Here is a 12,085-nt window from a genome sequence, read left to right on the forward strand (position 1 = left end):
ATCTGAGGCTAAACCAACTAATACTTTGGGGAGGTGGAAGGGAGTGCTCCAGGATTCGATACAAGGACACCCTATTTGGGAATGCTTCATCTCCTGAGGAAGTGCTCTCTTACCCCAAACTGCTCCGTGCAGTCACTGTCACCAGAGCAGAAGGGAATTCTGCTAGCTTCTCTAAAGCTCCCGAGCCTTTCCACACAATCAGTACAGAAGGTGGGACGGGCATGACATGCAAACAGTAGATGCAATCCAACCAGACACACTATATCGGGAAGGCATACCTGAGGAAGGGAGACCAGTCAAGTACTAAAAATAACTGGCAATGATTTGAGAATATCAAGGTGAGATTAAGTCCCAGAAAACAAAGCCTTGAAGGGGAGAGAACAGGGGATCCTACAAAGTTACAGTTTAATGCCAACACTAAAGCTATTTAGAATAACTAACAAGAAACAATGTTGAAAGTGCTTGTGAGGAAAGCAGTGGCTTAAAAAGAAGTTTGTTGGATCTCAAATTCTTAAACTTTATTCTATCCAAAAATTTTTTGCTAAGGCTTATATAAACTGAATGTAGAATCATTAATCTATGCAGATTTCCATTTAGTACAGTTTCAAAGTAAATGGAAGATATCCAATACATACAATACAGTATTTTTAAAAATCTGACTAAATTTGGAGGTGAGAAGACAAGAATTAAGCAGTTTTTTTTTTCTATTTCCAAATTAAACTCAAGTGTAATTTGGGTCAATTGCTTCCGAAAGAGTCATTTTCCTTAAATGACCCAGAAAATGATGTCAACTACAAAACTTGTCAGAGAAGGAAATCGAGTAAAAAAAATAAAAAGTCTTCAAATATTTGAAAACCAAAGATTTTCTTTTTTAAGGACTAGCTGTAAAGATCAAGTGTAAAGAAGAGGTTAAGGGGCCGGCCCAGTGGCGCAAGCGGTTAAGTGCGCGTGCTCCGCTGCGGCGGCCCGGGGTTCACTGGTTCGGATCCTGGGCGCACACTGATGCACCGCTTGTCAAGCCATGCTGTGGCTGTGCCCCATATAAAGTAGAGGAAGATGGCCACAGATGTTAGCCCAGGACCAGTTTTCCTCAGCAAAAAAAAAAAAAAAAAAAGAGGAGGATTGGCAGATGTTAGCTCAGGGCTGATCTTCCTCACAAAAACAAAAAAAGAGGTTAATTAGGTGAGAGAAGTCTTGAGGCATTTCAAAGCAAAGACTAAGAAATATACAAGAAAAAAATAAGAGCTGCTATCTTTAAAAAATTTCTGAAACGAGCATACAAAGTACTTGAGGGTTACAGCCAAAGGCAGGACACACAAATGAACAAAGTGTATCATCTTTCAGATTTATTCAGCACTAAAAAATGTAAAGCTTTTTATCTGGAAATGGTTGTCACTCATGGTACTTTTCTCAGAGAACAAATTGTGAATACTTTAGGCAAAAGACTGGGTGATAAGAGCTAAACAATTACACTTCAGACAGCTCTGTTTTATCTCATTCCAAAAAGCATTATGTGGCCCACTTTTCAAGGACCATTGTTTTAAGACAGTAACACTCAGCCTACAGACGTTGTAGTGGAGGCCAGAGGCCACCTACAACACAGGGCACGGGCTCCACAGTCAGACAAACTTGGGCACAGGTCCCTGCTCTGCAATATTTACAGCTACGAATTCTAATTACTCTGACTATTGACACACTTTAAAACACGGAAATAGTAATAGTTCTCACACCTCACAGTGAGGATTAAATGTAATAGTGTACGTAAAACAAATGGCACAGTGCCTAACACTCAAACTGGATCCAAAAATGCAAGATGTTATTATAAAATGAGCACGTAGCTAATCAGAAGTAACTAAATTATCCGGGAGGTGGAGACTCTGGAGTAAGACTTGACTTAAGAGCACTAAGATAGAGACCTGCCCACTGGCGCAAGTGGTTAAGTGTGCGCGCTCTGCTGTGGCGGCCCGGAGTTCCCTGGTTCGGATCCCAGGTGCACACCGACGCACCGCTTGTCAAGCCATGCTGTGGCGGCATCCCATATAAAGTGGAGGAGGATGGGCCGGCTCCGTGGCTTAGCGGTTAAGTGCGCGCGCTCTGATGCTGGCGGCCCGGGTTCGGATCCCGGGCGTGCCCCGAGGCACCACAAGTGCGCGTGCTCTGATGCTGGCGGCCCGGGTTCGGATCCCGGGCGCGCCCCGAGGCACCACTTCTCCGTCCAACGCGAGGCCGAGTCCCACGTACAGCAACTAGAAGGATGTGAACCTATGACATGCAACTATCTACTGGGGCTTTGGGGGGAAAAAAAAAAATGAATAAATAAAATCTTTAAAGTGGAGGAGGAAGGACACGGATGTTAGCCCAAGGCCAGTCTTTCTTAGCAAAAAAAGAGGAGGATTGGCAGATGTTAGCACAGGGCTGATCTTCCTCACAAAAAAAAAAAGAGCACTAAGATAACTAAGGAATTTCTTTTTTTAAAATTTTTTTATTGAGGTAACATTGGTTTATAACATTATATAAAGTAAATTTCAGGTGTACATCATTTCGAATTCTATGTAGACTACATCACGTTCACCACCCAAAAACTAATCACCATCCATCACCGTACACATGTGCCCTCTCACTGCTTTCGCCCTCTTCCCTCCCCCCAAGAACTTATTTTTTATGAAACTCATTTACTCTGTACTGAAATAATTTTTACTTATCTATACTTTCAGACAAAAAACCTTGGAAGGGATTGTAGCTTAATCATCCCAAAGGTGATGGGCATTAAACTGCTTAGGTATTTCTTTAATGCAAATTCCTAGTTTCACTCCAAATAGACAGAACCAGAGTTTCTAGGATGTGGCCCAAGCAGGTGTTTTCGTAAATGCTCCCCAGGTGATTCTGATGGTGGCCAGGTCTGGAAATCACTGTGCTATCGAAGCAAACACAGAACCTGGCACAGTAGGCAGGATCTACCGACTGAGTGAAGACACAAATTGAAACATTAAAGGATAATTCTTTTAGGATCAAAAAAGTTAATCTCACTTTCCATAAAAATGAACTGAGACTCTCTTTGAACATAGTCTATTGGAGAGGTCAGTCAAAATAATCACTAGAATAGTTACATCCATTAGTGATTATATACAGTACATATCAACACAATGAACAGAATAGCTCTGTATACTTCCCACCAGATCCACCCTATGAAGCATCATAATGAACCTAGATTGGTTCTAGCACTGGATGATTCTGATACTTCTCTTATGCACTGAGGTTGGTTTAAGAAAGTACATCTTTGAGGGGGAAGTATATAATTTTTCTAGATGGTACCCTGCTTATGAGTAACGTTATCCAAGGGTTGACAGACAGAATGGATGGAAAATGAGTAAGACTAGAGGTTATGTAAAAGCAACATATCCGTAATACCTAAATACTTCACCTTAACTTTGAAGACTACTTAGCATTAGATGGTCAAGTCCATTTTGAGACCAAAAAATAGCTAGTCACATAATTTAAATATACACAACTATTGGATCTATGGCTGTGGCAATCATCAACTAACGTGGCAATCTTCACGTGATTTAATGATAGTGATACCACTGAATGCCACTGCTTAGCAGACTTTTCTTACCAACTAAATTGTAATGTTTTTTAAATCATACTGTTCATAGTCATTTTGCTGCAAGAGCATAATTACAATCAAACATTTCCTCTGTGAATCTATTTCTCTGAAGTGTGGTATTATTAATTTTGATTCTTCCCTTTTTTAAAAAGAAAATAAAGACTGTTCTTTCCAATTCTGTATCATTTATGATTTATTAAATTTTTATATTTTATATTTTTTAAAGCTACTCTAGGAGGAAAAAAAGTTTGATTTTTTTTCTCAGTAAGTTTAGTGTTAAAGCAGTAAGGTCTGGCACTCAAAACAGACCTCGACCATCATAAACAGCTCACCACAGAGGCATCTGGCCGACTGGTCTAACTCTCTCTAACAAATGGTCCAGGAATCAATGATTCATCTCTTCAAATATTTGCTTGCATTTAATCATAACACGGCTCAGTGATATTAAAAACACTTTCTTTCCTCTGAAAATAAGATTTCAGGATTATGGTGCCAAGAAAGGAGAAGGTAGTTGAATAAGGAAGAAAAACCAAACTTTGGGCATGAAATCACTATTGCTGTCACCTTCACCTCATCCTTCTAAAATTGTGTTATAGGAGGCAGCATTTTTTCCAATCCACCCCCGACTTCCAAAAGGGTCAATCATAAGCATGAACAGTAACTACAAGACACTGGAAATCTTCATGATTTTCTCTCATTAGAAAATGTTTTGGATTTTTTCCTAAGTCAGTAAAGGTATTACAAGTAATAGCTTCCAGTATCATGCTTACTGCCCCCCCAACATTACGAAAAATTTCAAACATACAGCAAAGTTAAATTTGACAGTGAACACGTAAATACCCACTACCTAGATTCTACCATTAACATTTACTATACTTGCTTTACTTGCTTTATCACATATCTATCCATCTAATTTTTTTGATGCAAAGTAAACTGCAGGCATCAGTGAACTTCCCCCTAAATAATTCAGCATGCATATCACTAACAGAACTTTAATATGTTTTTAGAGGTTAAATTTACATATAATGATATGTACAAGTCTTAAGCATATGTGTTAAGTTTTGTCAAATGCATACACCTGTGTAACTAAAACCCTATCAAGACAGAGAACCTTACCCAGAAATATATTTGCTCTCAGAATATCCTGCAGGACACCCCAAAGACCGTAATTTTCTTACTGAAGATTGTGTTTAAATGGGGAAAACTTGGAGGTCAACAAGATTGATTATTTGGTAGTGCAATAAGTAGATTAAAAAAGTATATTATATATCAAGAGTACACTTGGCAGTTGAAACAGGCAGTTGAAACAGAAACCACCTAAAGACGTTTCAACAGGAGTGTTTTTGTCTACCGATTCTAAAGCATCTGGTATTCTGTGGGGGTAGGAAGGGAAGGGGAAGATTGTGAAATATTTGGTTGGAACTTCACTTTTCCCCCCAAAGGAAAGGCAGCACTGAGAAGATACTTTTTCATGTCGCCCAGGTGTCCAAAACTATCTATCTGCAATGGCACTGGCCACTTGAGGTTTAAATCACACAGGGTACTATTATCCCCTGGATTGTAACCTTCACGTTGTCTGGGGAAGGCAATGGATGATTCTGATACTTCTCTTACGCACTGAGGTTGGTTTAAGAAAGTACATCTTTGAGGGGGAAGTATATAATTTTTCTGGTTGAACTGTTAGGGAAGGAGTATCTGGAAAAAGTTTCCCCTAAAATGTTGAGAGCTTTTTAACCCAGTAGCAGTGGTGTCTGTGGTCAGGTGAGACTTATGGCAGAACAAATCATAGAATACAGTCCTGACCTGAAACAGTACAAAGGAGAAAAGACAAATCCTTTTAGCATTCAAAAAAACATATTAAAAAATAAAATTTAGAGCTGGGATAGAGTAAGGAACTTCCAGAAGCAAACAGTAATAAAAAAGGAGAAATAATCCCTGACTGGTCTCAAAGATTGAAAAATCTGCCTTGGACCCAAAAAAGAAATACTAAGAAAGAACTGAGGTAAGTACTAATGATGGTTGCAGTACAAAGGAGAAAAACAAATGTAATACTCCATACTACTTGGGATATTCCCTCCAGGAGACCAAACAACAGGAAATCTATAGATGTGTTATTCAAACACATATATGATTCACAAATCTGAAGGAAAAGGATTTTCCTATTATAAAAAACTCTTTGCTATTAAGAAAAGCAAATAAAATGTGTAAACAGCATGAACAGCACCATTTTCCTTAATAAGATCTACTTAAAATGGTGTCTGAAAACACTGAATCAGGTACCTAGTAGAACCTAACAGGTATTCAGTAAATATTTTCAGTAAATTTATTCTAACGTCTGTAACAAGAGAAAATATTTATCACTTTGAAAAACTGAGACATCATTCAATAAACATGAATACAATGCGTATATGCCAGGCACTGAGCAAAGATGAAAAAGGTCCCTCACGCTCTTGGCAGAGATGAACGACAGCAACAGACAACACTGAGGGCCCTACCCATAATACAGTACATGTCACAGAAGTCTATGGATAAGCATAGGTCCACTAGGAGGAGGCCTCTCACTCCAGCATTTTTCCAGCGGAAAAGGAACTTGGTAACTTTCAAGTATCTCTGTACAAGCAAGTTTTTAGGTGTCTATATCAGCATTAGCAAAATGGGAATGGAGGATTTATATTTGCACTGAAACACATCCATGTCTTAAATTAGAAGCCAAAATATTGTTGGTACAAATATCCCCGACCACACAGTGAAAGGTTAACCAAAAGTCCATAAATTAATTGATAAAGATGAAGCTAATAGTAATGCTAATGAACAAAACAAACAAGAGGAAGCACAATGGAAAACCGAGATCAATTTGAGACAACATTGATGATGCATCCCAAATAAGCACCCTTCCTTAACACTGCAGGAATCCCCATTCTGCACATGACATGTAAGAAGCTTTGCATTGCTGCCAGGTTTCCCAGGACAGACTTCCTGGGAGAAAAAAGTATTATAGCCAACAGTAAACTTTAATGTTGTGCTGTTTTTGGTTTATAAATACCAAGTTTTAGTAATCCATAATAATTCACTTGGCAAGTTATTAATAAGTAGCCCTTAGGCATATGTAAATATGAACAACTATGAAGCAGTTAACAACTGAAAAGAGGAGCTGCACTTCCCACAAGGAGGTGCGGGGTAGCAGCCACACTGAGAATCTCTGCATTAAGGGAGCACAGGAGAGTAAACTTAATTCTTCAGGAGGTAGAAGGGGTAAGAAAAAACTAACACTGAAACATTAAACTATGAGGTAATAATAAACTTGCTGAGTAAGGTGTTTCAAAGCTTCTGTTTGATGTGTATAGGACCCATGAAATTATGCCTGCAAACTATAATTTCAAGCAGTAAGAAAGCTACACGCAGGGTTTATTCCTTAACAAACTTAAGGAGTGCATCAATTCTTTGCTATCTCAAATGCATTCTTAGATTTCAAAAGCTCAGAAAGGGAGACAAGGGGAATATTCTCTAAGAGCCTACCACTATTTATAAGATAACTTTACCTCATTTAGCCTTTTATAAATCACAGTTATCTACAGTTAAATATGCTTCTACGTATTTAACCAGCAAGCATTCCTTTTTGGAATGGACACTGAGAGTAAAATATATCAAATATGTACTTTTTTCCTAATCATAAAGGTTGGCAAGAAAACTATTTCAAAAGCTGACTTATTGAGTAAATAAACCAGAGAAAACATTCATTCTTCTGTACTCCTAAAAGTTGTAAACGTCTCCTCCTAGGGGTTGTGGCCCAAGTTTTGGCATTCACTACTTCCTGACTATTCTGTTTTTCAATTTTCTACTTTGACTATCAGGAAGAAACTATCTAAATTCAATGGTAAAGGCTTTGAAAATGCCAAATATTTGAAGAGAAGCTAAATTGATAGTTTACTACCCCCAAATAACTCTTTTGAAATCAACTACTGGTTCCACTGTGACGCCCAACTGTGGTGCCTAAAGACTTTCTACTTACTTTTGAAACCCTGTGAGGATCACATCCTACTTTACAAGGATCCCACCACAAAACAGACAATTTCCAGTTAAAAATAGTGTAATAGTGATTACCATCCTCAAGAATTCCTAATAATTTCTCAAACTATACATATTAGAGCATCAAAGAGAGCTGTATTTTAAAGGATGCAAAGTAACTTCTCACTTCATTATAACAAATTACTTGATTATTAAGGAAAGTATAGGCAATTCTTGATAGATTGAATTAAACTCAGGAGTTGAAATAGACTTGTAAATGCACTTCAGGAGTACACAACGATTTTTTTGTTACTCTCTTGCCAAAACCTACTTTAGAACAGTTGTTTTCCCCTATTCACTATAGAATAACATAATATTACACAAAATGCTAAGTTTTTATTTCCCCTTGATTCTTGGCCAATTTACTAAGTGAAAAGTTATTTTGCTGACAAAGCAGAAAGAGTCCACATAGTGTTATGCTGGAACACTTCCTATAATCAATAACTTAAAAGTAATCATGGAGTACAGAAGTAATGAAGGGTTTGGGAAAACAGCAAAAAGCAGGACACCGAAAGACATTAAGCAGTAGGTCAGGACAACATGTATCCTGGGAAATCCGAAAGCTCACACAACCACCACAGCAATCTTTTATTAAAAGACCCATGGAATATAAGATTAGAAAAAAGAAAGTCATCTGTTAAAAAACAAACAAACAAAACTTCAAAAATCACAAATTACCCAATATTTGGCAAACCAGCTCTAACAAATGCCACTAACCAAACATTAGGAAAATGTCATACATGGACACAAGTATCTTATAACCTCATAGATGGAGCTACAAAGCAAGATGTCATCCCAGGAAATGCAAACTCTACACATGGTGAAGGATAAAGAGAACCATCGTGGAAGAGAAACTGAAAAACAACTGCTAATGTGCCTCAGAATCTCTAGTTTGGGGTTACCACAGGAAGGCACAACATTCACGGAGACAAAGAGGGGGTAAATCACAGCTGAGGGAGGAAGCATGATATTCACCACCTGGAGACACCTAAAGGCCATGAATATATATACATAAGATATATATCCATATATTTATATATATTTCCATATACGATATTCCACATATATATGATATATATCCATATATATATATATATATGGAAAAGGGGAAGGTGGTTTACAATATTGAGATCAAATTACATGGAGGAAAATTTCAGCTGTCAGAGAAAAAATTCCTGAAGGAAAAGATTATATTATAGAGCTACCTCCTGCCAGCACCATCAGAAGTTCAAAGTAAATTAAAACTCTGGGAGCAAAAACTGGAAATCCCTCCAGCCCCATCTAAGCAGGGGGTGAAACCACGGGTTTGGATTATAATATAACCTAAAAAGCTGTGAACCTTGAAGCTTTCAGTACAACATGGCTCCCAGCACGCCATAGGTGATCAAGGACACCTGTGTTAACGCTAACCCCTCACATCTACATACTGCTCTACAGTACAGAAAGTGCCTTCACTTTCATTCCTCAAAAGCAACCCCTTTGGTGGTACAATCACAGTCCTTTTACTTTCACACAGCTTGTAGCTTATAAAATACTTTCGCACACTGTTATTTTACAGAAGAGACCCAAGGAGATGAAGTCACTCGTCTAAGGACTAGCAGACGGTAGACGAGGGGTCTACACAACTGTGGGACTCTTCCTTAGTTAATTACAGACACTTCCAACCCTTAAAAGTTCAGAGTACAACACTCCAGGGAGAGCAGCCTCATCCAGACAGCTAAGGAGGATGGAACTGCAGAGTCTCAGTGGACCATCTCTGCCTCGGTCTCCCTCCCCAAAGACAAGGAAACTGAGGCAGCAGGTAGGGACAGAAGCCTGATCCACCGTCAGCAAGGAGCGTTGGTGGGATGGACTTCCCTCACTCCACCTGCACTAAGCCCAGAAAGAGCTGAATCCTGTGTCTGAGACACAAGTCGGTCTCTAGAGAGGGAAAACCCTCGCCATCCCCGCCTCCCTCTCGCTCTTCCCCACAGGGGCTTTCCTATGGATGGGGGTCTCTTCTTGCCAGATCCCCCCAGCCATCCCCTCTCCCCAAGGCCCTTACCCATTTTTCCCATCTGGCCTCCGGAGTAGGAGAATCCGCTAGCTCTGGCTCCTAACTCCGAGCCACTGTCTCTGAGACGTTTCTCGACCCCAAGGCATTTCTCTGTCTCCCCGGGGAAGATCTGCCTCCGACCCGTGCCACCGAAACCTCAAACACCACAAAAGGAAACCCTCCCAAAGCATCCTCCCTTCTCCCCCTTCCGCCCTGGGCATCCCAGAGGAGCATCCCTAAACATCACGAGCCTTCCAGGAGCTACCTGCCTCTCACCTGGGCCCTTGTAGCCGCGGCCTCCTCAGAAGGGCGACCCCCAAGAACCTCCTCTGGTCAGGAACCCCCTAAAAGGGGAACACCCTCTTCCAGGAACCTCTTCAGGTGCCTTCAGCGCGGCCTCGGTAGAGAATCTCTGGGCTGTTTCCTGGGCTCTGCCCACCGCCACCTCCTCCCGGGTCCCTTCCCGGAGCCTCCCCCGGCCTCAGGCCGGTCTCCCCGCCGCAGACTCGGCCGGCTGTTCCCCTCCCTCACGGCCGTCCCCAGCCCTCAGACGCCCCGCGGCTCCGCGTCCCCAGGCGCTTCCGGAGCAGCGCAGCTGGGCTGCGGCACTGACTTTCTCCAGCTCCCAGGCCCACTCGAGGAAGGGGGCGGCGACGGCCGCGGCTACGCGACTCCTTTGTGACAGGTCCGAGAGAGCGGTAAAGATGGACGCGAGGGCACGGCGCTGCCATTACGCGCTAGGCCCACCCCCGCTTCGTACCGCCCCGGCCCTCCCTCAGTCCCCTAGGAAACGCCCCTTCCTCGGTGGCAATCCCTCTCCCTGACAGCCAATCACCTTTCAGGAACTGTATCACGTGATACCACGACCTAGCCCGCCCCCCAGGCAGGAGCTGGCCAATCCCTTTGCTGAGGTGTGAATGGCCCAATCAGATGTCTCCGGCTAGGTTTCGGGCACCGGATTTCCATCTGTCTCCTGGGGAGGAAGAGAGGTGTGGATTGGGTTACGTCGCCGGAAGTGGGGCGGGACTTTGTTGTGGCGGTGAGGAACAGGAAGCCCTGAAGGGTCAAAAGGAATACAAAAGCAAAGGCTATTTTCTTTCCTATTTTTTTTTTCATTCTTTCTATTTTTTTTTTTTTCTCCTAAACAGAGAGCTACCTTGGCTGTGGCGGTTTGGGGTGAGCGCCGCCGAGGTGAGGGGGTCTCGCCTCCCGCGCGCTGGTAGGTGAGTGCGGCCTGAGCCCTGGCCAGGCGGCGAAACCTGGGGTCCAGCTTCTGTGCTCAGGAGATGGGGGCTGTGCGCGATGTGAGGGTTAGGGCCGGGCCTGGTCTCAGTCTGCGCGCTCGCCCAGGGTTCTGAGTCCTCGCGGCCAAGGGCTTGCGGGGCCCAGTCGGAGGGGAGCCGACGGAGCCGGTGGGAAGGCGTCCAGATCGTGTGCGGGAGGATCCGGACCCTCTCCAGCGGTTCTGGCACTGCAGGGCCTCTTACCAGCTCCCCTCCTCCTTCCTTGCTAAGTGGGGCCACGCAGGCTCCAAGTGAGGAGCGGGCTCTGTTCCAGAGGTCTTGGACCGGCTCCAGGCTACTCAAGAGATGTGGGGGTGCTTGGTTGGAAATGGTTGAATCGTAGAATGTAAGTGTAGGATGGGAAACTGATTTATTATGTACCATGTACCAGTTGCTACGCTCAGTTCATTTTCTTTTAATGGGAAACAAACCAGCGTGCTCGTTTTGCAGAAAACTTAGAAAACTGAGACGAAGAGTTGAAGCATCTTGTTTGAGAGTTGGTGGCCCATGTGAATGTCAATCCGCACGGGGGGAAAAGGAGGAGACCTATTCCTTCTTAGTAGTGGTTCTTAAGCAAGTAGAAAACAAATCTTTTGCGGGCCTTTTCGAATGCAGATTATTGGACCCCACCCCCAAATAGGCTGAGTAGGGCTGGAGTGGGACCCAGGAATCCAAGTGCGGGCCTGGTGGTCAGAATTCCCAATGACCTCTGGTGAACCAGCTGTGAGGTGAGATTTGTTGATTCTCCAGCTGTTTGGTTTATTGGGGTCCCCTCTGTCAACAGGGACCCCATACAAAGGTTTGGAGAGCCCTGCTTCTGAAATCCTTGAAAGGAGTCAGTCTGTAGACTGCTTTTTGGTAGGAAAAATTGAGCTAAGATAAAGGCAGCTCTTAGGGTCCTTCAAGTAGAGCTTGAGATGAGCTGTTAACGCTTTGTAAGGATCCGAAAGCGGAGGCTGCCCAATTGTCTTTCTCTACTGAAGTCTTGGTGCCTTTATCTTGTGGGGAAATTCTTCGTGGTTGTAAGAAAGGAAGAATTATGTCAAGACGATTACGTGGTTAGCAGTTTTCCCTGTCACCTTCCAAGAATCTTGATGT

At 42.5% G+C, this 12,085-nt stretch overlaps 2 protein-coding genes across 7 annotated transcripts in view; one reads left to right on the top strand and one right to left on the bottom strand.

Annotated features, from left to right (window-relative positions):
- RSPRY1 (ring finger and SPRY domain containing 1) overlaps window positions 1-10,453 on the bottom strand; it is a 43,454-nt gene extending 33,001 nt beyond the window's left edge. The window contains exon 1 of one of the 3 annotated variants that reach the window (XM_087420211.1): window positions 10,318-10,453. The gene's annotated coding sequence lies outside the window, so the exon portion shown is untranslated. Of the gene's footprint in view, window positions 1-9,980 lie in introns of all 3 variants that reach the window. The other 2 variants (XM_087420210.1, XM_087420212.1) reach the window with 2 other exon arrangements.
- Window positions 10,454-10,730: 277 nt separating this feature from the next.
- The window catches only part of PSME3IP1 (proteasome activator subunit 3 interacting protein 1), a 32,251-nt gene continuing 30,896 nt past the window's right edge, over window positions 10,731-12,085 (top strand). The window contains exon 1 of one of the 4 annotated variants that reach the window (XM_004431641.3): window positions 10,731-10,927. The gene's annotated coding sequence lies outside the window, so the exon portion shown is untranslated. Of the gene's footprint in view, window positions 10,928-10,996; window positions 11,334-12,085 lie in introns of those variants that run through there. The other 3 variants (XM_014788409.2, XM_087420215.1, XM_014788412.2) reach the window with 3 other exon arrangements.

The sequence above is a fragment of the Ceratotherium simum genome, chromosome 30 (genome assembly GCF_057802395.1).
Source record: "Ceratotherium simum simum isolate JZ-2026a chromosome 30, ASM5780239v1, whole genome shotgun sequence".
Classification (NCBI taxonomy): Eukaryota; Metazoa; Chordata; class Mammalia; order Perissodactyla; family Rhinocerotidae; genus Ceratotherium; species Ceratotherium simum.